This window comes from Hemicordylus capensis, chromosome 3, assembly GCF_027244095.1.
Source record: "Hemicordylus capensis ecotype Gifberg chromosome 3, rHemCap1.1.pri, whole genome shotgun sequence".
NCBI classification, from domain to species: Eukaryota; Metazoa; Chordata; class Lepidosauria; order Squamata; family Cordylidae; genus Hemicordylus; species Hemicordylus capensis.
In genome coordinates, this window is record NC_069659.1 from 317,889,169 (window position 1) to 317,915,853 (window position 26,685).

General features: G+C 43.5%; 2 long non-coding RNA genes across 3 annotated transcripts; one reads left to right on the forward strand and one right to left on the reverse strand.

The window, feature by feature from the left end:
* Window positions 1-1,637: 1,637 nt before the first annotated feature.
* LOC128351407 (uncharacterized) lies at window positions 1,638-3,036 on the reverse strand. The gene is made up of 2 exons (XR_008319762.1): window positions 2,822-3,036; window positions 1,638-2,264 (listed from the first exon to the last, which is right to left on the reverse strand). It is a non-coding gene; the product is annotated as an uncharacterized LOC128351407 (long non-coding RNA).
* Window positions 2,713-9,760, forward strand: LOC128351405 (uncharacterized). Of its 2 annotated transcripts, XR_008319758.1 has the most exons (3): window positions 2,721-6,786; window positions 7,061-7,144; window positions 8,832-9,760. It is a non-coding gene; the product is annotated as an uncharacterized LOC128351405 (long non-coding RNA). The 2 variants fall into 2 exon arrangements; XR_008319757.1 differs by having other exon boundaries at window positions 2,713-7,144.
* The last annotated feature ends 16,925 nt before the right edge of the window (window positions 9,761-26,685 follow it).

Here is a 26,685-nt window from a genome sequence, read left to right on the forward strand (position 1 = left end):
CTCTGACTTCTACCTCTAGCTGAAGGGATACTCTTCCTTAGGACTGCCAACATTTCTGCAGGGTGTGGGCACAGACTAGCTATTACTAGGAAATTTCTGTCTTTCCTCTCACTCCCGCTCCTTATGCCACAGGCATAACGATGCTACCAGATGTGGTAGTCTTTATATTAGCAAAGCTGGAGATCAATTTTAGGTGGTCACTAGGCAAACAAAAGTCAAATTGGGTAGTAGTACCTAGTAGTAAGGCATGCTGCTCTCAGAAGTTAAGTCCCATCTTCAGCTGGTGGATCATCTCTATTGTAAATTTCACCTTTGCGTAAGACTACCACCATTTCTATTTGCTTTTGCACTCTGCCATGCAAGGGACTAGTAATGTTCTGTTCAGGGCAGAACAGAATCTGAGTAACTGCTAGAATTAAATATATATTAGCCATTTTTGTTCCTTTGATCCAGTGGCCCTCAGTGCAAACTCAAATCTGCCTTGACCCTCACAGAGGCTAAACTAAGTAAGGCTGCATAAAATTGTCTGCACTCCTTCTCAGACCATTACATACTTCAGACATTGAGACTTTCTCTTCATACCCAACTTTCCCACCTTTGCTCCTTTGTTTTGCTTAACATCCAGCCTGAAGAACCCTAGAGAAAGCTTGATGTTTTAGTTGGTTCTAATAAAGGTATTGCCTTTTGGGTTCTGGGTCTTTTTCTAATGAACCTACAACTTTTGCATACAGAGGTAACCTTGGGCTTTATTGCCAGGGTTGGACTAGGACCAGGAAGACGCAAGTTCAAATCCCCATTCAACCATGAAACTGACTGGGTGACTCTGGGCCAGTCATGTATCTCTCAGCCTAACTTACCTCACAGGGTTGTTATGAGGATAAAAATAAGCATGTATGAGCTCCTTGGAGGAAGAGCGGGATATAAATGTGATAAATAAATAAACAGCAACAGGGCAGAGAGCAAGTTACTTCTCCTCTGCTGTTTGAAATAAAAGTTCAACAGGCAGAATCACCCTGCTGGGACATACTGCCACCCCAATATTTGGCTTAGTAAAACAGAGTCACCATATGCAGAACAGAGAGGGGAGAAGTCTGCACCACAGTATTGGCAAAGCAGCCCACCTGGAATTTGGAACAATTACAAAACTTGCCATTTTGTGGCTAGGAATTGAGGTTTAGCAAGACACAGTTATTTCTTTATTTATTTGTCACATTTATATTCCACCCCATACATAAATCTCTGGGCAGTTCACAGATTAAAACACAATTTTTTAAAATTTTTTAAAGTTCATTTAAAACCATTTAAAATAACTGTCAATAAAAAAAACTTTAAAACACCATGAATTAAAAGCTTGATGAAAGAGGTGTGTTTTAAGTAAAACAGCCATATCTTGATTATGGAAGGGACTTGGGGCTCTATGCTACCCTAAAGCCTGGGACCGCCTGGACACCTGAAACAGAGGGGAAAGGAAACTCATTTTTTAGGTGCCTTGGTGTTTTGACCCGGGGCCACTTCTGCAGTTGCCACCCTAAAGCTCCGATTAGAGGCTCAGAAAGCGCAAAGTCTGCAGGAAAGTTACCAGTGGAGTTCTAATGCCTCCTATGCACACACTTACCCGGGAATTTACTTTAGGTATATATCGTGCAAGTATATTTATTTGAAAGTACAGTTCACTGAGTTCAAGGGGATTTAGTTCCTAGTAAGCGTACCTAGGATTACAGCCTTCCTGTCTGAAAAGGCAAGTAATGAACTGGATGATGATGATGATGATGGTGGTGGTACCAACAGGTGGGGCATTTTGATGTTTGTTTATACATCATTTCTACTCCGCTGCTGATCTTGACAAACGGCTGGACTCAGGTTCCAGGGAACCCGGACTCCCTTAAGATGTTTCGTCTGCATGGTGGGACTTTTCTCCCCTTGTGCAGATGCTTGGCCCTCTTGCCTCTCTCGCTTGGAGGTGACGCTGGGACAGCGCCTCCCTCCAACGGGAACGCCGGACCTGGATGCAGCAGGACCGGGAGAGGGAGAGGCGAGAAGCACTTTGTAGCCTGCCTGGTCCGCCTTTAGTTCGGAGCCCTATCTCTGCTCCTGGCAGCGCTGCCTTTGATCTCTTTTGATTCCCCCCCCCCACTTCTTCCTTTCTTCCTTTCTTTTTTCTTCCTTTCTTTTTTTAAAGAAACACCAGATCTGTTATAGCCGAAATTCCTTGCTTTTCCATAGAAACATCTCCATTCCTCGGGGATATTGATGTTTTCTTCTTCCTAGGGGTTATGATATGGTAAATCAGATTCAGAAAAGCCGGGACAATGCCAGCATTCATGGGGCTGGGGCTGAGGGGCTGCGAGTCTCGCTCCCGTCGCCCAATGAATCAAAATATTGTTCCGCCGCCGGCTCTTGAAGGCCTTTCAGGGCCTCCGACTTTGCGCGAGAGGCAGCAGGTTGCGTTGCCACGGCGACCCTACTGTAGGCCGGCAGCAGCGCCGGCCCCGAAGACAATGCCCGGAGAAGGGAGGGTCTCCCTCCGCCAGGCAGCCACTTCCGATGGGGCAGCCACTCGCCTCTGGGGGACCTCGGCTTGTCAGCGCAACAATGCCCAGCTTCGCCGGCGAAGGCCTTTCCTCCCCCCACCCCGCCTCCCGCCAGCCTTTGATCCTTTAAAAAAAAAAAGAAGAAGTAGCCGAAGAACAAAGTCAGGGAGAAAGCGGGGGGGGTGGGGTGGGGGGGTCTTTTCTTTTTTTCCTTTTCTTTTCTTGCCGATGCACCGCACAATCTTTTAAGACTGGGCCCTGGGGAGGGTGCACAAGTTGGATGCTACTACCCTAGGTTCTCGCTTGCCCTGTGGAAGAGCCTCTCCTGGCTCCTCTTCAGCCTAGGCACTCCCTAGAGAAGGGCGTTGATGTTCGCCTCCAGTCACCTGCCCCTCCCTCTCCACCACTGCCTTCGCGCAACACCTCCTATTTGAACACAGGGGCGGAGGCGGGGGACGCGGGGAGTTCCTGTCCTCCGCCAGAGGGCGCCGAAGTGAAGCTCCCACGATCCCTTCCAGGTCAAAGGCCAGAACGTTGGGACTGGTGGTTGTTGTACGATTATTGGCGACAACCAGTTGTGCTACCATAATGGCCTCTTGGCAAAACGTGGCATCCATATGCAGCCCCGGCCTTCCTTTTCCTACGCACCATTTTAGGAGTTCTGCCCAAAATGTGTATACAGTCCACTTAACGTTTATTTTCCCTTGTTTCACTTGTAGCATTCGAAGGTGAGAAGAGTCCTCAAACAGTGATGACGTTTCCCGTCCACATTACTCAAGGGAAGTTTATTGATATACTCAGTGTTATTTAATAATAATGTATGCAGCATTTTTAATGTGCATGGTTCTTCACAATCTTCAATAAGGATTAAAAACCACATACAGAAATCCCACAAGAATGTTATTATTACTTGAAGAGGAGGAAGTATTTTTTTTTAAAAATCTTGACTCCCGAGGTTTCTTTTTCTCACACAAAATTGACAGAAGTCGCTCTATTCAATGAGCAGAAAAGGGCCATTAAAACCAAGTCCAAAAGAGTTGTCATCCATATTATTAATACTGTCTCCAGTAGCATTTAATTAATTGCACTACTTCTAATAATGCAGCCAGCCTTTTTATTTCCTGCTCTTTTTAATGTGTGGTGCAGATGTACCACTCTTTCTAATCCTGGCTGAACTGATTGATCTGTGCAAACTTTGCATGAGTAACCATGAACAGAAGCTTTAGGAATCCTGGGTTTGCTTTGAAGCCATGATTTCCACCACCCCCCCACCCTTTCCTCTGGATTATATGAGCTCTTAAAATATGCAACCTGCACCCCCCTCTCTTTAGCATTTGACATGGTGTCAGTAGGAAAAGTTGGAGTGCCGGTGGGATTTTTGTTTTGCTTTGTTTTAAATGTTGCACTAGAGGGGAGGGATTTGACATCTCATTCTTCCTCTTGTCACTCTGAAAGGGACAAGAAATGGACCATGCCAGAGACAGAGGACACTTGAGGCAGAGACTGGGCCTGGAAATTCTGAATTGAAGGCCTTTTCCATGATTAGCACACAACTGAGGAAGCTTTGTACTTTCACTTAACATATCAACTGTGTGTGTGTGTGTGTGTGTGTGTGTGTGTAATGCTTCCTGCTAGGTATAACAATGCATGCCTGATTTGCATGGATTTTCAGTAATTTCCAATAACATGATTAACATAGGACCCCAAAACAGCCATTCCTTTTCAATGGCATTTTATCTTTAAGCATGTTATCAGAAATAAGTGGAAACTTGCTTCAGATAAGCATCATGTATACAAGCCCCCTACAGGTTCTACTTTGGAAAATGCACACCCAAAGCCATCTTACTAGTCTACACATTTTAGATGTTGTTTGCAGTGGCAGCCATATATAACCACATAGCATAGAGATGGCATCTTCTAACCCATTACACAATTTACCATATGGATCCTCTACATTATGAGTAGCCACATCAGTACCATTTGTTCTTAGTGACTGCTGGCACTAGCAAAGAGACTCAGCAGAGAATCCATGTGACAAGCAATGCCGCATTATCATCTTCTCTGCTGTATCACAGGGACAGTTTTGATGCCTCAGTAAGGATTATAACATGGAGATTGTCCTTAATGCTCTAGGACCCTAGAATCTCCAGAATCTCCAGTGCATTTAAATTAGAGAATATAGACATGTGCTTACTTGATTCCTAACCCTGAACTCTTCTGCTTGGGAATAAAATCCCATTGAAATCAGTAGGGTTCATTTCCAAGCAAATGTGTTTAGACTGAGAGGACACTCCCTTTGACATAAATAATTTCAAGAAGTCCAGACACTGTGACTCTTAAACTATTGACTGAGAAACATCTAGGCTGCATGTTCTTTGGGATTCACAGAGGAAGTTGGGGCTCACATTCACTCTTTCACTATATGAGGGCCATATGAACTGGGGCAGAGACAAGCACACAATGGGAGGGGAGGGGAGAGAGAGAGAGAGAGAGAGAGAGAGAGAGAGAGAGAGAGAGAGAGAGAGAGATGGGCAAGGGAGGTAGCTTTCTATGATTCTTCTATGATCTGTTGATGGGGTAGGTAGAAATATAAAGGGGAAAAGGAAAGATTGTGCCATCGCAGTATGAGATGATGCCTTTGCCATTGTGATATAGGTGACTACAAATAAATATATATTTACTAGGCACAGCCTGGGAAGCACACCGATGGGGATTTGAACTAACAGCTTCTTGCTCCCGAGGCAAGCTGCTTCGCTGCTGCACCACCACAACTGATAGGTAGAAATATACTAACCTCCTTATACTAACTAATGGAGGACAGGTCTATCAATGGCTACTAGTCTGGTGACTATAGGTCACCTCCAACCTCAGAGGCAGAATGCCTCTGAATACCAGTTGCAGGGGAGTGACAGCAGGAGAGAGGGCATGCCCTCAACTCCTGCCTGTAGGCTCCCAGTGGCATCTGGTGTGAAACAGGATGCTAGACTAGATAGGCTTTGGGCCTGATCTAGCAGGGTTGTTTTTATGTTCTTATGGTCTTAACTATGGTTGCAGTTAGTTTCTAATTGATAGATTTTCTCTCTCTCTCAAGGGAGAGACAATAAATACAAGTAGAGAGACCTGGAATTCATTACCAAAACAATCCCAAATAAATAGAGAGGAACACACACCCATTCCCACCCAGTTTGACTGCTGTTGAGTCCTTGTTCAGCTTTAGGTATTTGGGGCACATTTTTAAAAACCTTCCTGAAACTGAAATGGATGTTCACAGCTGTGTGAAATGACAGACAGATATATATTTTGTTAGATCACTGGCTCTCAAGGTTATCAATGTTGGTGTGGGCAGGGCATGTTCCTACTAGGGCACAGGCAGGGGCATCATTAGGGGGTGGTCCATGGGGCACAGGCCCCCAATGAATTTCTCAGAGCTCTAGATCTCATCAGTCACATCCCTCCTCCATTACCTCTTCCAGAAAGGAAGTGCAGCAGTGGAGGCATTTGCACAGATCATGGGAAAGGGCTCCTAGTTTCATCTAGCTCTCTGCTGCTTCAGAGGTGCTGTATTATAATATAAGAAACTTTTTTAAAAAAAACAAAACCCTGTAATTATGCTTGTGGGGAGGTATGACTGGATTTAGTTATCAGAAGGGGGGTTGTGGGTCGTTTAAGTACTGTACCTAGCAACATCCCTAGGCACAGGATCAGAGTGGCTGACATCCTGACTAACAAAGCACTTGCAGAAGGACATTGTACTAGTGCAAAGCTGTTACACTTGTGCCAGATCTGGAGCTTATGTTCCAGACAAGTGTTGTCCTACCACAACCATACTTGTGCGACAGTGTGCAACTGCAGTAGCATGTCTCCATTGCACAAAGAATGAGGTGTCCAACCCCTCCCCTCTAGATCAGCATTCTAAATAAAGCAAAACAAAAATATTACCAGCACTACAACCTTTCCTACTAACACCATATCAAAGGCTAAATCCCTGTGTTTTTAGTGCAGCTATGTGGTCTTCTTGTGCTACCACAAGGGTGCTAATTACACAAATGATGCATTCATTAGGATGCCAGTCACTGTGTTTTATGTAATGGCAGCTAGGAAGTTCAAGCTCTAGTAGATGTTTCTTCCAACAGGGCTAACAGTAATATGGGTGGGAAGGAAGGAAGGAAGGAAGATAAAATGTTTGTCTGAACTACAGTGTAATAGAACAAACTGCACACATTTTGATAGTTCTATAATTACAGTTAATTAACAGGTAAGTTTTGCACTGGACATGCAAGCAATCTCTGTTGATGGGTAGCAGTGTGAGCTGCAGGGTTCTTTCAGCCTAGGGCCCTGAGATTTGTCAGCCTGTCCCCAAGTGAGATAAGTGTTACCCCAGGCAGGGCTTCAACAGAAAACATTCTGTGCCCCAGATGCACTTTGAGTGTCCAGACTGTAACAATAGGGCACAGCCATATTCTCTCCAGTAATTTCTCAGGAAAAAGATGCAAGATCATGATGTTGCTTCCTTTCCTGGTGCATTATAGGGTGAAACCAGGAAAGGAAAGGTGACAATTTTAAAGGCTGCCACAGCAGCCGTTTCCATGACAGAAGCTGGATCTTCATTAAAGGTAACCCCTGCCCACCACCTCAGCCCAATATAATTTGATTCAGTACCGATATGATGCAATATTGTATCAAATGGTTTCCCAATATAGGGGGAATTTGTCACTAGAATAGTTTCTGGGGGGAAATCCTGTGACAGAGTATGTATCACCTCAGACCCAGTTATCAAACTGATGCAATACACAAACCTAACGAGCATATAGACAGGAATTCAAGTGATATGCTCTACTTAAAGTATACTCATGCCTTCTCCATACTTTAAGTCATTTCCAGTGAGAACAGGATCAAAGACTCTAAACGGGTTTATTTAACTGAAGTAACCATGCATATGAACATGGCATTTTTGCGAACTGAGTATAAACCAGTAGGCTAACAAAACTTAGTCAAATCCAAACCACACACTACCCAAAATCATAAGTCACTTCTGAATCAACATGTATGCATTGCAGAATCTATTAGTAGAAGTGTTTGACTAATAGAGACAACAGTGATTTTGACCAATGTTTTCCCAAACATGATGGCCTATCTTAATTCTTTAGGATGCCAAAAATACACAAGCGCACAACAACCTTCTGACTATTCAGAGTGGCTACATGGGTAAATGCATAGATTTTTTAATTCAATGAACCTTCTTACAAGATAATGTCACTATGGTATAAAACACCATTATAGCTGTCCAAATTAGACCCTTTGAAGACATCTCTATGCTGGAGAAATTGTGGCATGGCAGGTACATATTATCCTATCTGGTGGTCTTGTTCTTGCAGACACCCATTTTGGCAAAGGGGTTTTAGGTATATAAAATGCATAATTGGAATTGTGATGCCATATAAACTGGTGATAGTTTTATTTAATAACTTAAGATAAATCAAATCTCAGATATGAAGTTATTATGTTATTAATATCAGCAAAATTTAAAATTGTCACTAATTGCAGGGGGGGGGAGAAGACCACTACATATGATAATATACCAGGCCAGAGTGGTTAAAGATGACATTTGTGTGAAATATTCACTTTAAAATGATATGGATATTTTATATACACTTTTTGGTATTAATAATGCTGATTTTTTATGTGCTGCATTGTTTGTATTATTATTTTGTTTGTTTTAATGCAAATATGAAAAATAAATAGTTTTTTAAAGGGGTGGATTTTGCACTAGTCTTTCACGCTACAATCCTAGCCACACTTATTTAGAGTAAGCCTCACTGAGCTCAGTGACTGACATTCTGACTAAATTTCCTAGAGGAAATTCTATGGAAATTATGTAGCCCTTTAGAGTAATTCCTGAGAAGTACTATTGGGTAATTTGGTCGGGATTTCAGCCAGGGAGACTTACTTCTGAGAAAACATACATAGGACTGGATTGCCAACGTATGTTGGTAGGCATATTGCTCTGGTAAATATAACTATGGGACAAAAAGTGCTGGTTATCTGGATTAATAATTTCTAAGTTTGGTATGTTTATAATTGTATAGGCATATCTGCTGGAATAAATGGAACAAGCTCCCTGTTAAATGTCTTTGGGAATCTTATTGCTGATCAGTGCCTAGTGAGCAAAGATGATAGGAATCTAAAAGCAGGGCAATAACACAGAGGTTCTCCTGTTCCTTTGGATGCAGGGCAGATAGTCAATCAATTCCCAGCAAATGTGCTTGTTTTATTAATTATTTCTTGTCTTATCTATGCCAGGCCAAGTGCTTCAGCATTAGGAATATAGGAAGAACCCTTCTAGATAAGACCAAAGTCTGTCTAATCCAGCATCCTGCTCCCAACAGTATCCAGATCTGCTTGTGGGAAGTTCCTAAGCAATGTATGAACGAAGGCAATAGCCCTATTTCATTTTTCCCCCCCCACACAATTGGAGGTTGCATAGAGCTATCATGGCTAATAGCTACTGAAAGAACCATCTTCCATGACTATATGTCTACTCTCCAGCCATCTGAACCAATGTCCACCATCACAGCCTATGACAGTGAATTCCTTATGTTAAATTATGTGCTGTGTGAAGTTTTTGCTGTTGTGGTTATTGTTTTTGGACTATCTTGAACCTATCTACACTCAATTTCATAGGGGATCCTGAATTCTAGGACTATGAAAATGGAGGAAAAAATCATCTTACTCCTATTTCTCCACACTGTTCTTAAATGTATTAAACCTCTATCAAGTCCCCTTTGTCATCCTTTTCCCCCCTAAACAGCCCCAAATGCTGTACCCTTTTCCTACATGAATGTGCTCCAACACCATGGTCAATTGATTGTCCTTTTCTGTCTTTCTTTCAGTAAGATATTCTTTTTAAAGTGACCGGAATTATAAACAATATTTTGAATGCAACTATACTATTTTTTTACATAAAGGCAGACCTGATTAGCTTAGCCTGTGGCAGCTTCTACGAGAAATCAAAATATGCATAGTTCATTCTCCTTTCTCACTTCTTTGTGGGAAATTAAGACAAAAGTTGGGGTGGAGACAGAAGAATGCCTGCATCAGTATATCTGCATTATAGGGACAGAAGCATGCCTGTATCAGTATATCTGCATTATAATTCCTCCGAGATACAGATGTTCATGGTAAAATTGGTATAGGGGGCATACAAGAAAATAAATTTGTTTCATTATCAATTAGTTTTCATTATTAAAGGTGTAGTTCATTGTGATAATCATTCATTCATGCTTTTCACTTCATTACTAATTCATACAGGGGTTTTTCTCTCCATTGCTCAAATTCATTTTGGTGACTTCTCTGCTTTTTTCTTGCTTTTACAGTGGCCATAGTGGGCAGTGTAGGTCTTCTGCATTGCTGCCATTTTATACTGGGCTCCATTCAGTTCATGTCCCATTCATTCCAAAACTGGGAGTTGGTACGCAGTTTGTCTAGCCTGTTGCAGCCAACTCTGCTGCACAGCCCATCTGAACCTCAGACTCCACCACTGCATGGGGAGAAATAAAGCTATGTGCATCAAGGGTGTAACTATAATAGGGCAAGGGGAGACAGTTGTCTGGGGGCCCACTGCCTTGAGGGGGAGCAGAGGCAAGTCACATGACTGACTCCCCCAGCCGCACACCCACCCGGGCTTTCTTCAGTTATATTCATCCTCCGAAATTGATGTGAGTGTTAAGACCTGGAGCTACCAGAACAGCATGTCTTTCTCTAGTACCCTTAAATGACTTGCATCGTCCACAATTTACAAAACCTTTTAAAAAATAATTTAGGATGATGTTCTAATGTGGCACATAGGATGGAGAGAGAGAGAGAGAGAGAGAGAGAGAGAGAGAGAGAGAGAGAGAGAGAGAGAGAGAGAGAGAGAGAGAGATCTCAGTGAGGGGCACCCAATTAAAAATCTTATCTCTGGGCCCACTCCACCTTGCTATACCCCTGATGTTCATATAGGATATTCAGAGTTAAACAAGACTACATTGAGACCTGTGAGTATGGAAACAAAAGAAGAGTGAATAATAGTAAACTGGGTGTAGAGCGGAAGAGAGAGGAGGGTATGCACTATAGATAGGTAAGGCGAGGGAGAGATTGGTGGAGGGAGGGGAGGGAGAGGGAGATGCAGATGTACTCTGGGATACAGAGAGGAAAAGGAGGATTAATGTGGGGGGGGGTGTCCCAAAAGACCCGTAGTGTTAAAGAAAGAGCACATTATGAGGCACAGAGAAAAGCAGGGTTCACAGAGAATGGTTAAAAAGAAAGCACCAAGGTTGTAAAGATGTACTTTTCTACATTTAACATAGTTATGCAGCTCCCTTGAATTAATAAACATGTTTAATTGCCCTTTTAGTGCAATTTTACTTGTGCAGCATCCCTGTTCAAAGGTATTACAAAACTGTCCATTGTATTTCCAGAATTCCGTCTATTTCCTAATTATACCCAACGTGAAATTTCCTTCCCCACTGTTACTGAGTTGAGTTTTCATTGAGCTATCCAGTAGCTCAAGGTGCTGCCCATCCCTATAAACAAAGGCCATATAGCATGGGTAAAGATGAAGGCTACAGTCTAGATCTCCGTCTATGACAAGCCAAAGACCCTTCACTAGACAACTGAAATCAATCCCTCCAAGAGTCAGCATGGGAACTTACAATGATAAGAACATAAGATCAGCCCTGCTGGGTCAGGCCCAAGGTCTATCTAGTTCTAGTCCCACATCCCATTTCACAAAGTGACCTCTGGGAAGCCAACAGGCGAGGGCATGCCCTCTGTCCTGCTGTTCCTCTCCTGCAACTGGTATTGAGAAGCATCTTGCCACTGAGGCTGGAGGTGGCCTATAGCCATCAGACTAGGTGCACGGCTGGGGGAGTCAGTAATGTGATTTGCCTTTGGGGGGGGGCAAGGCAGTGGGTCCCCAGACAACTGTCTCCCCTTGCCCTATTATAGTTATACCCCTGTTATAGATTAATTACGTGCTGTACGTGCTGTGTGAAAAAAGTACTTCCTTTTGTTGGTCCTAAATTTCCCAACTTTCAGATTCACTGGATAGCCCCTGGTTCTAGCGTTGTGAGAGAGGGAGAAAAATTTCTCTCTGTCCACTCTTTCTACTCCATTAATAATTGTATACACCTCAATCATGTCTCCCTGTAGTTGCCTCTTTTCCAGACTAAAATGCCCCAGATGCTGTAGCCTAGCCTCATAAAGAAAGTGCTCCAGCCCCCTGATAATCAAAGGTGCTCTCTTCTGCACCTTTTCCAGTTATACCATGTCCTTCTTGAGATACAGTGACTTGAACTGTAGGCAGTACTCCAAATGTGGCCACACCATAGATTTGTATAAGGGCATTATAATATTAGAATTTATATTTTCAATCCCTTCCTAATAATGATCCCTAGCATGGAATAAGCCTTTTTCACAGTTGCCACACAATGAATTGAGACTTTCAATGAGCTATCCACCACGACCCCAATAGCTCTCTTCTGGTAGTTACTGACAGCTCAGATTCCATCAGTGTATATGTGAGGTCGGGGGGTGGGTGGGCTTGTTTGCCCCAATATGCATCTCTTTACACTTGCTTACATGGAACCACATCTGCCATTTTGTTGCTCTCACCCAGTTTGGAGAGATCCTTTTGGAGCTCCTCACAATCTCTTTTGAACGTCACTACCCTAAATAGTTTAGTGTCACCTGCTAATTTGGCCACTTCATTGCTTACCCCAACTACTAGATCATCTTTGAACAAGTTAAAGAGCACTTGTCCCAGTACAGATCCCTGGGAGACCCTACCTCTTACTTCCCTCCATTGTGAAAAGTGTCCATTGATTCCTATCCTCTGTTTCCTGACCAACCAGTTACTAATCCATACATGAACCTGTCGCCTTATCCCATAACTGCTAAGTTTACTCCAGAGCCTTTGGTGGGGAACTTTGTCAAAAGATTTTTGGAAGTCCAAGTATACTATGTCAACCAGATCACCTTTATCCACAGAGGTCATCCAAAGATATCTTCATATTTTCCCTTTGGGCATATTGAGATCATACCTATACTTTGATACAAGTATGTATAAGATACTTTTATATAAGTTTATATAAGATATAAAGTGCATTTTATACTAATGTAACTCTCATGGCTTTCCCCCAAAGACTGTTTGAAATTGTAGCTTGGCAAAGATATGAGAATTCTTCGATTAGAGATCGCTAACCATCTCTAACCAGAGAGAAGAGCTGGCCTTGTGGTAGCAAGCATGACTTGTCACCTTAGCTAAGTAGGGTCCACCCTGGTTGCATATGAAAGGGAAAGAAGTGTGAGCACTATAAGATATTCCCCTTAGGGGATGGAGCCATTTTGGGAAGAGCAGAAGGTTCCAAGGTCCCTTCCTGGCTTCTCCAAGATAGGGCTGAGATTCCTGCCTGCAACCTTGAAGTAGCCGCTGCCAGTCTGTGAAGACAATACTGAACTAGATAGACCAATGGTCTGACTCAGTATACCTGTATGGCAGCTTCCTATGTTCCTATGTTCCTATCCCTCAGAGAACCCCAATTCTCAGGTTCCATAGAGAGGGGATGACCATAGAACCAGCTTCCTCTGGTGTATGTGGAATTGTTTTTGCCTCTGATTTCGCTGAATGTCCTCCTTCAACAGAATTCAGCTGGTCTAAACAGTTTTAATTGTCTTGGCCTTCCCTTAAGAAGTCCTGGGAATTGTGACCCTCCACTAGACTAGGGGTATTAGGAAGGTCAAACCATTCAAAACAAGGAAGTTTGCTGCACTCCCTCTGCTATTTAGGACTTGGGCTTCTTTCCTTTTGGCTTGCTTGGTTGTCTCCTGCAGAAAGTGTCCTGTTTCTGCATCCCAATGGGACTTGAGCTATGAACTTGTGCTTGAGGCAAATGTCATCTTTTATGTGCAAATTAATGTGCAAAGAGTTGAAAACTGGCATTGGGGTACAGGTGTCAGGAAGCTTGTCCCCCTCTGGAATGTTAAATTTATTGGGAAAGATTGTTTTTGATGTATGGAAATTAGGGAGCTCTAGTGCCTCTGCTGTTTAGCAGGAGACCTAGATAAATTGTTTAAGACAATTCCTAGTGAGACAAGAATAAGTTCCAAAGTCTGGACTCTCTATCCAGTTCTGAAGGAACACCTTGGCCAGCAGCAGTTCTAGGTTCAGATGAACTTTGATTGTTCTGCCCTAATTATATAGTTTCTGGTTGGCTCTTACAAATCTGACAAAATCCAGATGCCCCACAAATACAAATATAATATATACATAATAGGACTTAGATTTGCATAAACATTTCTCAGCGGAATCCATATACAGGGTTTCTTAACCTTGGGCCGCCCAGATGTTGTTGAACTACAACTCCTAGAATCCCCAGCCACAAAGGCCATGTCTGGGGATTCTGGGAGTTGTAGTCAAACAACATCTGGGGGCCCAAGGTTAAGAAACCCTGCATTATTATTATTATTATTATTACATTTATATCCCGCTCTTCCTCCAAGGAGCCCAGAGAGGTGTACTACATACTTAAGTTTCTCTTTCACAACAACCCTGTAAAGTAGGCTAGGCTGAGAGAGAAGTGACTGGCCCAGAGTCACCCAGCTAGTATTATGGCTGAATGGGGATTTGAACTCGGGTCTCCCCGGTCCTAGTCCAGCAGTCTAACCACTACACCACGCTGGCTCTGCATTAAAATGTATCTTCAGCTTTTCCATAATAGTAATGGGCTTGCTTGCAGTAGCCCAGACCAGGCTGCCCTCAGTTCCTTTTCTTCCTGGTTCCTAAAGCCCTAAAGGCTCCTAAAGCCCCAAAGGCTGCTCTGGCTTTGGGCCTTCCTACCCTCACACGTGAATCAGGGAGAAGAGTATCCATTTTATCTCAACTCTAGGCCAGCCCAGGCAATAGAAGTCCCATTGGTAGGAAAAATAATTATGTTCAAGTTAAGGAGTTCAGGTGGGGGCATGGTAGGAGGAGCTAAAGGAGTGGAGATTTCAGGTGGCAAAAGGTCTGAGACTGGGTGAATATAATTACTGCTTAGATGGAATGGAGATGTGGGGGAAGGTAGAAAATATGTGGGTTTAAAATGGTTTTGTTTTTTTTTTAAGCACAGTTTTTTAAAAAATTCAAACATGTTTAAATTTGAATATAAGTGTGTTAATATTAAATCTGATTCAAGGTGTGAGTTAAGTGAAACATAACACAGATTAAAGTTCTCTAGAGCCTTACTGGGTTGTTGTTAAATGGGCAAATTGAAGTTGTTTCTTAAAGGTTAGTTCCAAAAAGCATCATGCTGCATAATGCAGTCAATCAACCATTACAAGCACAATCTAGGCCTGTGGCCTGAAACTTGCTGGTAAAAAAGCAGATTATGGTGTTCATTCAGAGCAGCAGTATAGGGATACTCCTCTGTGTTTTGGTAGAAATGAATCCCTGAGGTTGCAAGGGAGAGGCATGTGATTTGGTTATTCAGTAGTGAAGGAAATACACCTTGCATATGTACAGAGGCACTCTCCTGCCTGCAAAGTCCCAAGTAATGCTAATGCACTTAGTAATTTGGTAGATATTATCCCTGAAGTGGTGGGGATGGCTGTGGCAGTTCACTGGGTGAAGGCTGGTTTGTTCAAAAATGTGTACAGGTAGGAGGAAAATGCACAGGTGTGTTGAAGCAGCACATGTAATGTGTACAAGCAATATAAAACACACACCGAGCACATGCACTGCAGTTATAGCTCCATGCCACCAACTCCAAATTTCATCAGCCACCACCAGCCCTAGCCTCAGCCCAAGACTCACACTGGAGACACCCTTGCCATGGGAAGCAAAGGTCAGGGCTTGCTTCCCCCCCCCCTTTTTTTTTTTTACACAAATTGAAGGATCAGGGTTTATAATGGGTGTCCCCTTAATTTCTGCATTCTCCTTAGACTCTCAGGTGGATTACTTTGGAGGAACAATGTGGTTGCCATGGGAACTGTACACCAAAGGCTGTGGAGCTCGAATCTTCCCAACAATTTGGGAATTTGGGGATAGGAGGTGATGGGTTCACATTGCCTTCAGCGGCTACCTCATGGTGAAACCAGCCTGTCTGCCATTCCCGGTTATAACGCTTATCGATCGAGCCTTATCACTATGAAATTGCCGTAGACGCGAGAGAATGGCATTATGGCAACCACACCCCACTTACTTCCTTTCTCCAAAAGAGCATCAGTCTTCTTTATGATCAGTTGCATAGGAATTACAGCAAAAAAAAAAAAAAAAAAGCAACGAGGAGTCTAGTGGTTCTTTAAACTTATGCAAACCTATTGCCTAAGGCAAGCAGGTGCTACAATAAATCGGTTGTCTTTAAGGTACCAGAAGAAGAACCCTCCCTATCATGTGATCCCAAGCAATTCCTGCGAAAAACTGCGGGTCTGGGTTGGATTAATATTCAGCTGCCTTGCTTCCTATGTCCTCGAGCTTTCGAGGAATATATCCTCTTCGGATCCTTCTTGTGAAGGGGCCGATATACCTTAACGTTTCGAGAAATAAGTTGATTGAACTGCATATCATCAGACACACTCACCATTGCCTGGGTTTGCCTCTATCCGTGTCTGAACAACCGCTGCATTTGGGATGTCCCCAAAGTACCGACCCGTTTTCTAGGGGGCTGAACCCGCGGTTCAGCCCCCCAGAAGACGGTTCAGCCCCCTGGAGCGCAAATACAGACGGGGTTGGGTGCACCGGGAAAGGGGTTAACAGGATCCCGCCTCCCTCACCCTGGTGATCAGAGCAGCCCTGTCGCCTGCAGCAGCAGAAAACTGTGGGAGTCACTGCGATGATGCAGAGAATGTGCCCGGCAAACGTTCAGTGGAGGAAGAGGCGATGCTGCCGCCTCCTCGAGACAGGTGAGAGCGAGGCGCGTCGTTAAAAACCTCGAGGAAGCCTGCTCGTAAACAAACACACCGCCAGGAGGAAGGCGCAATCCCTGACCTGAGCTGATTGCGGGATTGCCCTGCTGCTCTTCCCTGGGAACAGGGAACGATGAAACAGAGAGTAGCCGAGAGGCAGATGTCAAAGGAGAAATGTATCAGGAAGGGAGCATATGCCACTTACTTGGAGACAAGATGGTGATGATTAAGCCTATTGGGTGTTGAATCAAGCCTATTGGGTGTTCAAAGTGCTTCACTTATCTCGGTCATTCTTACAACAGCCCTTTAAGGTAGGTCAGGTTTTATATAGGTTCAGAGGGGATTGATTCCAAGTCAACAGCTTTGATTCGGTGCCAAAAGACCTTTCTAGCTACACATGTCTCCATCTAGGAGTCCTCGCATCTAATTCTGCACGATGGACACTCCGGTTCTATGCCCATGCGGATTTAAGAAGTCACATTGATTTCTATGCAGCTGCTATCCTCCTAGGGTCATTTCTAGCAGTTATACAGCCCCATTCAAAGTTTTACACAAAAGAAAGTCCCATTCAGTTTAACGGGGGCTTACTTCTGGTAAAAGGTTAGGACGGCCGTCTAACTATTATTATTATTTTACATTTTATATCCCGCCCTTCCTCCAAGGAGCCCAGAGCGGTCTACTACATACTTGGGTTTCTCCTCACAACAACCCTGTGAAGTAGGTTAGGCTGAGAGAGAAGTGACTAGCCCAGAGTCACCCAGCTAGCATTATGGCTGAATGGGGATTTGAACTCGGGTCTCCCCAGTCCTAGTCCAGCACTCTAGCCACTATACCACACTGGCTCTCATTCTGTGCAACTCCCAAGCCTGCTTATTCCAATGCCAACAGTCATTGGTCTATCAAATATGTCACCTTTGCTACTTTGTATTCCGGCGGGTCCCAGGAAAATCTCCTCCCATTCTTTCCTTTTACTTACAGTATGCCAGTGGTCAGAGAAGAAACGATGTACTAGAGTCCCAACCCGTTACAAGCCTAAACCAGTCTACTCCACTGTGTTCCGGGTAACATAGTGGGGCTACTCTGGATGGCCGGTCAGCACCTTCATACCTTTGCAGCCAAATGAGAATTTTTACACTAGCGTTGAACAAAAGATTCTATTTATATGAACTTTCCAGGGCATGGTCTGAGGCTGCATGCTACAGCTACCTTACTAAAACTAAGCAGGACAAGGTCTGGTCAGCTCTTGGATGGGTGGCCTCCTGGGAGTCCCTGGGGTCAGCCCCATATATACTACTGCGAGTTCCAGGATGGAGGAAAGCCTGGACAGAAATCCAGTATTAAAACAAAAATGTTTTTTAACACGAATGTGATCTGAAATATGCGGAACAAATAATTGCCCCAGGATACACATTCTCACTTCTAAGTCCCAGTGTTCTGATGAGAAGAAGACCTGCAGCCGGATTCTATGCATGTTTACTCGGAAGTAAGCCGTGTTCAGTGAGGCTTACTTGTAAGTAAGCGTGGCTAAGATTTGCAGCCTTTTGTTTAGACTCCCCCCCAGTCCTGATCAAGCTGCAATGGTGTCATAAAACCCACGTTTCTAAGCACGCTCGTTTCGCAGGAAGTCCCACTGAAACCCGAACCAAGCTTAGAAAGAGGGTCTGAGCAGCACTGTTCGAATAAAAACATGGAGTGCAAGAAATTACTTCTTGTCTCTGCAACATGGCGTAGGTAGGGAAGACGCGTCTGCGTTTGTCATGTTTTCGGAATCGTTGCTTGGTATATACAAATACTTTGGGGCTACCTTTAAACTCCTGCAAGTGGCTAGCGTTTGCTACGTTTTACTTTTCATTGATAATCCATGGCATTCCTTGGTTGTCAGTCAATGCATTTTATTCCCCCACAAAACACTGATGTGACTCTTGCGAATATTTTGTTCGGCACTATATTACTGTTACACTCTCTGAGAGCCCGGATCGGCTGAGTTGAAATCATCAAAGGGTATATAATCCGCCTCCTACGGAAGACTGCGGCATAGCTTGCACTGGTTTGGAAGGAACACTCTAAATACACAAGGCTTGAAAATATCCTAACTGAAAAAAGATGCAGTTCTCATCTCCATGCAAATAAAATATTATTTGGATAAGGGACCCAGTCTGTTTAGATTACCTTTCCTTCTTCCTCACCCTCCGCTTCAGTTTAATTCTTTATTAAGAGTTCCAGGCTGTTGAGAAAGAGCCAGGACACCTTTACATCTCAATTTTTCTTCTCTGACGTTGGCGGGGGAGGGGAGAGACGGGTTCCCTATGTGTCAAGGTTGTAAATTTCCTTTATTGGTTACAGACTGGACAAAGTCCAGCCGAGCCATCATAGAAAGCTTCTGGAAACATAATGAGTGGACAATAGGGCCCAAATGTTATAAGCTCTCCAGAGCAACCACAATGAAATTAGTAAGTAATTACAAGCTCCATCGTTTATGGAGCAGACATGAAAAAGAAACGAGGGGAAAAGAAGAATAAGAATAAGAATAAAAAGAAAGAAATCAGGGAGTCTACCAGATATGGTGCAGGACTGTGAACTGCAAAGGAAACTTTAAAAAAAAAAAAAAGTTCCGTACAAATCCTTAGGGCAGTCTGGTCGGTGTATCCTTCTAATTATAGCCACTCTATAACCATAGAACATAATCCAAGTGTGGGTTTTTCGTCTCTTGAAACCAAACTCAGCAAAGCCTTCCAATGCTTGCAGAACTAAATCTGTGGCAAGAGTATTGACAGCCCGATCCGCAGCTCAGTTAAGCTCAAGGATTCAACTTCAGGCGGCGGTCATCCTGACCCTAAACACTTTGGCTTTCACTGTAATGTGCTTCCGAAGAAATGGGTTTATGACGTGTATACTCTCTCTGTCTCACACTCATTACTTGAAAATAAGCTCCATTGAACCCAGTGGCATATGCCCAGGTAATTTGTCTAAGGTAAAGATGTCATCAAAACTTACTTTCGAGGAAATATATCTCGGGTGCCAGTTTAAATTGGTTTGAAGTCAATAAACAGTTTCTCAACAATGATAAACTCTCATGGCAGGTAGTAAAATTGAGTGTAGATGCATCCATATATTACATGGATAAAAGACAGAATTAAAAGTTAAGTGCAGGCAATCCTACTTACGAGTAAGTCCAACAGTGCAGTAGGGCTTACTGCCTAAAAAGTGTGGTGGGGATTGCAGCCTCATGCACACTTACTAGACAGTAAATCCCATTGAGCACTAAGTTTACTTCTAAGTAAACGTTCGTAGGCTCCAGCAGTTAAGACATCATTCATCTTTCTTTGAAAGCAGAGTGAGGTTTTCCTCTAATGACTCGACTGGTTTTAATAAACGTGTTTATCTTAAATGTTCAGATACGACTCCTTAGCGATTTAAAAAAAAAACCTAGTGCTGATTCAAGACTTATCATTTCGTGGTTTATATTCCATTTAATCTTCTTCTTTTATAGCCGCTCTGCACTTTCAGGATTCCACCCCCCGCCCTCGAATTTTTAAAAGGCAATTATTTGGAAAGTGGGGGGGGGGGGGAGAGAGAAACCTCAACTTGAAATCCTGTTGATTGCGGAATACAGGTCTAATTGTCTGTCCTCACTCGATTTGCAAAAGCCTCGTGTCTGACCTTCTCCAGCCCCCCGCAAGCGACTCTTAGCCCAATCCGGTTGTGATTGTTTGTCTGCCACGCTAACGCCTCGTGTTTCCGCGTTAGCGATCACTGACGCATCTTCCGCTAAAACGCTGGCTAAAGACGCATGGATTTTCTTTCTTTCACCAACACTGTGGTCTAAAAAGCGGAATCAGCCACCTGTGTCCCTCTCTCACACACACACTCACTCACACTCAAAAGCCCTTTAGGATTGAGACTCTGACTACGATCCAGTACACACCTACTTGGAAGTAAGCTCCGCTGAGCGAAATGGGACTTACTTCTGAGGAAGCAGACTGTGAATCAGAGTCTTTCGACTGCACGCGGTAGTAAGTCCCGTGGAACTCACTGAGACTCCTTGCTGAGTAAGCTTGCTCAAAATTGAACAGTCTGGGCACGTGCGTGTGTCTTTCTTTCCTGAAATCACATGCTTTGCTTTTATTCCTAATACTCTCTCAAAATCTTCCTTACTGGATCAAGTTCCCTGGAAAAGAGAAGGAATCAGCGGGGCTTAGTTGGGAGGAAGAAATTAATGGACCTCTCTAAACACTAAAATGTGTTTGGTTTAGAGACCTCGAAAATGAGCAAGGTCATTCTAGGCCACCAGTTCGCGGTGAACTTAAGTGGACATGTGAACACAGCAAACCAGCCACGCGGTCATAACTGAACAGAAAATTTCGTTTCAGCCTACCTGGTGGGGGGGGGGGGGAAAGATGGATTCTTCCGCATCTACTGTAACAAGTGTCAGCAAAAGTCAGCTGTAGCAGAAGGAGAGAGACTATTATGTTTAAGAAACCCTTTTGGAATAATGGGAATTATGTGGGGTGAAATGTGTTAGTTCGAAATAGCAAGTAAAGAACAGAAAGGCAGAGAAAATCCCCTGTGCAAGTTCCATGGAATGGATGGATGGGAGTTGCGCAAGGGCACTACCAGGAGTGTAGATCTCCCTTAAGCACTTGAGGAGTCCCCCGTCTTTTACTGAACTCCCCCCCCCACCACCACCAAACCTAAAAACTCGTACCTCCCGCCAAAAAGTGTCTTTCCTCCCTCAAAACAAAATTTAAGGGAGGAGATACTCCTTCGGCTTTCCTTCTGTCTGCACCCCTGCTCACTACCGCAATAGTATGGGGCATAAGTGGAGAAATCTCCCTTGCAAATTATTCCCAACATATTTTACAGCACAGTGAAAATATTTGGGCTGAAGTTAATGAAGATTAGGTTCCAAACCACATTTACCTAAAAACAAGGAGGATTGAACTGCTTCCAAGTAAATGTGTTTTAGACTCCAGGTGTTACCTTCCCAAGAATTTAAACCGCGCCAGATTTCTTTAGATCTAAGTGTAATTAATCCGTTAGAATCTTTATCTGGATGGAGCTTTATAAAAGGTTACTTTGTATGTTATCCATCCTTACAAGATTCCGATGAGATTGTTCAGAAATGTGGCCATTTTATGGATGAAGAAACTGAGCCTGAAAACTAACGAATTACTGTCATCCAACTCAGTCAAGTTTCATGGAGCGGGCGAGGAAACCTAACCTCTCCTCATTCAAATCCAACCCTCTAGCCCTTCATTTAAACCTAGAGGAAACCGGGTGTTGAGAATGTTGAGGAAAACCAAAGAGAAATGGGACCCAGATCAAGCAATGAGCCCTGCAGGCTAGCTTTGGGCAAGTCCCTCGGTTTCCCGATCTGTAAAATGGGCGTATTAATTACTGCTTCCCATAAAGGTATTTCGAAAGCCCTTTGCAGACCGAAAGCCCTACAGAGATTTAAAAAGGCACTTTCTGAGCAGCCAGGGCAGGAAGCGAATGAAGACATATACAATGGACAACCGTATTTAAAGGACAAGAAAAGCCCTCAATAGAAAGGGATGGCTTGAAGTGGCCAGGCAGAAGTGATTCACAACGTGGGAAAGGTTTAATATGCAGCTATTTTCTCCCTATAACCTGAAGATCCCGCCCCATGTCCCCATCCCCTTCAAGACCATGCACATACATTACAGTATACCAAAGAACTCGCTTATTTCCTGTCCTACCAAAATAAGAATAATAACTGAAACCAATTCACATCACACAGTACTGTCTGAACAGCTGGATTTCCCAATACTTGGAGGTTTTATGGGCTGATAAGAAAAATGTGTTTTTAAAAAAAAAATTACGAGATTAATTTTAAGAAATAATAATCATTTGTTTCGCTTCATTATCGTCCTAACTCAAACGTAAGGAGACAATCGAACACTAAAGTTGTGCCGCTGCAATGAAACAGAAGGAAATTTTGCAGCCATTAAGAGTTCCAGCGGAAGACATTCAGGACCAATCAATAGCAACGCAGCAACTTACAGCCGTTTGCCACAATACTTCCATTGGGGCATATGCACAGGATGCATATATTATACGGAATATACGGAATGCGAGCGGGGTGGTGAGGTGAGCCCGGGTGGGTGGGGAGGCGAAGCTGATGGCTCGCTTTCCCAAGAGCAAGACGGATGGCGTTTCATGGAAGGGATATCTCTATCATCTGAATCCAAATGAGGCAGAAGCCTCAACAGAAGATTCCTTCTAGAGCAGTCTCAGCCCCATCCACAACCTAGTTAGGGCGAAATCCTCGGCTGTTTTGAGGAGGACTTTAACCCTATGCATGTTTACTCGGAAGTAAGCCCCACTTTGTTCAAGGAGTTACTCCTTAGTAAGTGTGTTTAGGTTTGCAGACTTACTTGGGAGTAAGCTCCACTGAAGTCAGCCGGACCTGCTTCAGAGTAAGGACAGCGCTGCACAGGTTTTCGACTCAACTGAGCTGAGGATTAGTTGTTTTATGATTAAGAAAGAACATCGCCTTTTCCTGTAGCACTAGCCCAAAACGTTTACACTGGACGAAAAGTTCTCAGCCAATCTAATTCCAGCCCGGTTTTGAGGCAAATATAACTTCTTTCCAGCTCAGCAGTCATAGCAAAGGAGAGTTTGTTTTGTTTTGTTTTTAAAAGCAGAGCATAGTTAATGTTTGCCAACTCAACACGATAGAAGAGCTGAAATCCATCCTACCCTTTATCTTTTCCCACCCCTCTCACTCTCTCACACACAATATTAATATAGTGTGTGAGAGAGAGGCGGGGAGGGTAGGAAGGATTTTAGATCTGCTGCCCTGTTGAATATGCAAAAATTAACTGTGCTTAATCTTTAAAAAAAATTCTCTCACACAGAGAGACAGACAGACAGACAGATAGTGGGGGGCGGGGGGCAGGGAGGATAACGTTATTTGGATTTCAGCAGTGTTTACTTCTAAGGTAAATACAGAACTATTCATCCCAGCATAGGGCTGCCAGGTTTGCACAGGTATTTGGAAGTGAGTCCCTATTGAACACAGTTGGACTTACTTCCAAGTAAGCATGCATAAGAGCAGGCTGCAAAATGCCCTGGATTTCCAAAGCAGTAAACTGGGTCCTCTTTAAGGACCTCTGCATTGTGGGTCAGGAGGGTCTTATACTATCTTTTCAAAGAGCTAAATTTTGTTTGTTTTAAGGATCAGCAGTACTTCGGGTTCTGTTTGATCGATGTCTGCCTTGCTCGTCCCTCCTAATCTATGTGGCTTAAAGCCGGCGTGTGGAGGTTGCTGCTGTGGGTTTCCTGGCCCTCAGGTTTTGTTTCCTGTTTGTGTGTGTGCGTGCGTGTTTCCCCCTTGCTTCTCTTGTATTCTACCAGCTAAGCGGCCGTCTCTTTAACCAGCAACTAGCAATCATCCGACATTAATTTATACGGCCTTTTACAAATACCTAAGCCATTTAAAATGCTGCACTGGGTTGTGTGTGTGGCAGGGAACATCTATCTATTGAATAGGCGGTGTCACACGGTAGCAGGCTCCCTTGTCAAGGGTGATTGTGTTTTAGGCAAACATTTGAGCAAACATAAAGGCAAAGGTCAAGTACTGTTCAGTTGCAGGGTGTGCTTAATTCACCTAGCTAGCCAATGGGGGCAAAAGTTGCATTTTCTGCTAGTCCCGCAGACCAAAGAGCAGAGAAGGGCATTCATCCCAGGGATCATTTTCTTCTTCCAAGGCCCTACGAACTGCCACTTGGGGAAGATGTGACCCTCTATTCCGACAGAATTCGGTTGCCCAGGGATTTCCAATAATCCACTTTGTTGCAAAGGAGCTGGTCCGCGGCTTCACGGTAGATTTTTCCTCCCCCCTCCCTCCCCCCTGCAAGAAGCAAAGAGAAATTGACTCCAGACCCAGATCCAAAAATACATTTACTTGGAAGGAAATCCCGCGGACCTTTTCCCAACTAGATTCCAAAGGATCTTAGCCTTCAAGGTAAAAGGAAAATGAAATAAACCGTATGCAGAAAGAATTCTGGAACTCAGAACTGAGAGTAAGAGAGGGAAACAATGAAGGCAATCGTAGCACTACGATAGGAAAGCGTAGCTCATGTGTATGAGACAGACAGAGGCAGAGATACCAGCTACTAGCGGACTGACTATTTGTCCCTACTAAGTATTGATTCAGAAAACCGAGTTCAGTGGGGCTTATAGGGACAATTCAGACCGATCCACAACCCAGTCATGCCAAGCTACTTGTATCTAAAGTCGAACTCCACAGGAGGACAATCCAGTTAAACCAAAATACTACAACAGGAAGCCAATTTGATTTCAGATCCTCAGTAGATTTAAATCCAAACACGTCGTCTTAACTGAGTTGTGGATCGGGATGTAAAAGAGCTTTGGATCGAAGTACATCTGCATCCATTCACTTTGAGTCTATCCGAATTGCCATTTCTCCCCATTAAAGCGTCTGGACGTTTTGAGGAGTACTATGGATTATTTCAATACCCATTTCAAGACAATCTGCCTCACTCGTATTTGTTCAACCACTGGGATTGTTTTCCGAAAGGATACGAAACATTTTCCTAACCACGCACGGATGAGTCATGGTGCAAACGGGATGACTGTCAAAGTAGCATAACGTATAAGCAAAATAATAATAATAATAATATTTTTTTTAAGTTAGAAAAAAAAACCTGCCTTGACAGATCACCCTCGAGGCTTCCTCCTTTAAATAAATAACTCGTGGTCTGAGCCAATGGCTGAAGTTCCATAAAGATCCCGCACGCGTGTAGGACTCTAGATAATACATTCGATTCTCAGTGTTGTGGACTTAAGTGGAATCGAGTGTGATGTTGGCAATATAACTATATTGTAATATATATTGCAATGTACAGGGAGTACAGGGAGTGTTTATGAGTGAGCTGGCAGCCTAGCGTGCTAAATCTCAAAATAATTTACAACCTGGCCTCTTGCATGTTTACTCAGAAGTATACAGGGATGTCCCAATGGGACTTACTTTCTCATAAACCATAGAAGTAAATCCCACGGATTTCAAAGCCATTTACTTCCAGGATTAGTACAGTGTGCCTGCGTGTGTGCTTATTTTTGTTGAACTGCACACACGTATAGGCATACCCTTATGCAGTACCAGGTTACTACTTATCCCCTACATCTTACTTTCTAAATGCATCTACAATCTATGCATTCTGTTTGCTCTCACAACAGCCCAGTGTGTTGGTTCTCTTTTATTCTCACAGGCAAACGCATACGCCCTATATAAATGGAACTAGTGCAAGCCAGTACTGAGAAGTAAGTCCCCTTGGTTTCAACGTGCAGCTCCAATCTATAGATGCTTACTTGAAAATAGGTTCCACTTAATTCAATAGGACTTACTCCTAAGTAAGTGTATAGTTTATGCTCAAGTGTAATTAGAATCAGGGCCGAAGCCCCATTCCCCTTTAAAAACGACCTCCCTGTGACGTGCTGACGGTCATGTCATACAAACACATTAACATCCCACTCTGTTAGAACCTACTAACAAAACTGGCATTTAAAAAAAAAAAACATATCTTGATTTAGTTTGGAAATAACTCCTAGATGAAAAATAACACCAAATCCAAAGCAAACGGGCATCTAGGATTTAGACAGAGAGAGTTGGAAGAACATGATCATTACATCTATATCTATAGATATAGATATTATATCTCTAATATAATATATTCACACAGAGCAATAAACACGTTGGAAAACAGAGGTAAAACAAAATGGAAAGAAAAACTTACCCCACGTGTCCATTAAAAAAACACCACCAACCCCCACCCTGCGTTCTTCCTTCCTCTTGAAGACACTTCCTGCTTCTCAGCCCTAGAGTCAAGAACGATTACTACAAGAGGGGGGAAATGTATATATATTTAAAAAAATATGGGTCGCTATATTCTGTGACTTGCTGCAAGTTTGCAAGGTCTAAGCAGCTTCCCCAGCTGGCCGCTGGTTTCCAGGCAGCTTGGGGGCTTCAGCCTTGGTTGGCCTCGCCACCTGGGTAGTTTCACAAGCTGCAAAGTTTGGGGAGTGAAGGGAGCCAGCGTGGAGGGAAGTTGTTTCTGCACCCAAGCAGGAGGACACAATCAGTGTTTTGCTTGCTCTTTGGTGGTGGTGGTGGTGGGCTCCTTCCCCCCCACCCCCGCTTTTTTTTTAACACGCACCTCTCATTTCAGTTAACTTTTTAAAGATGAGA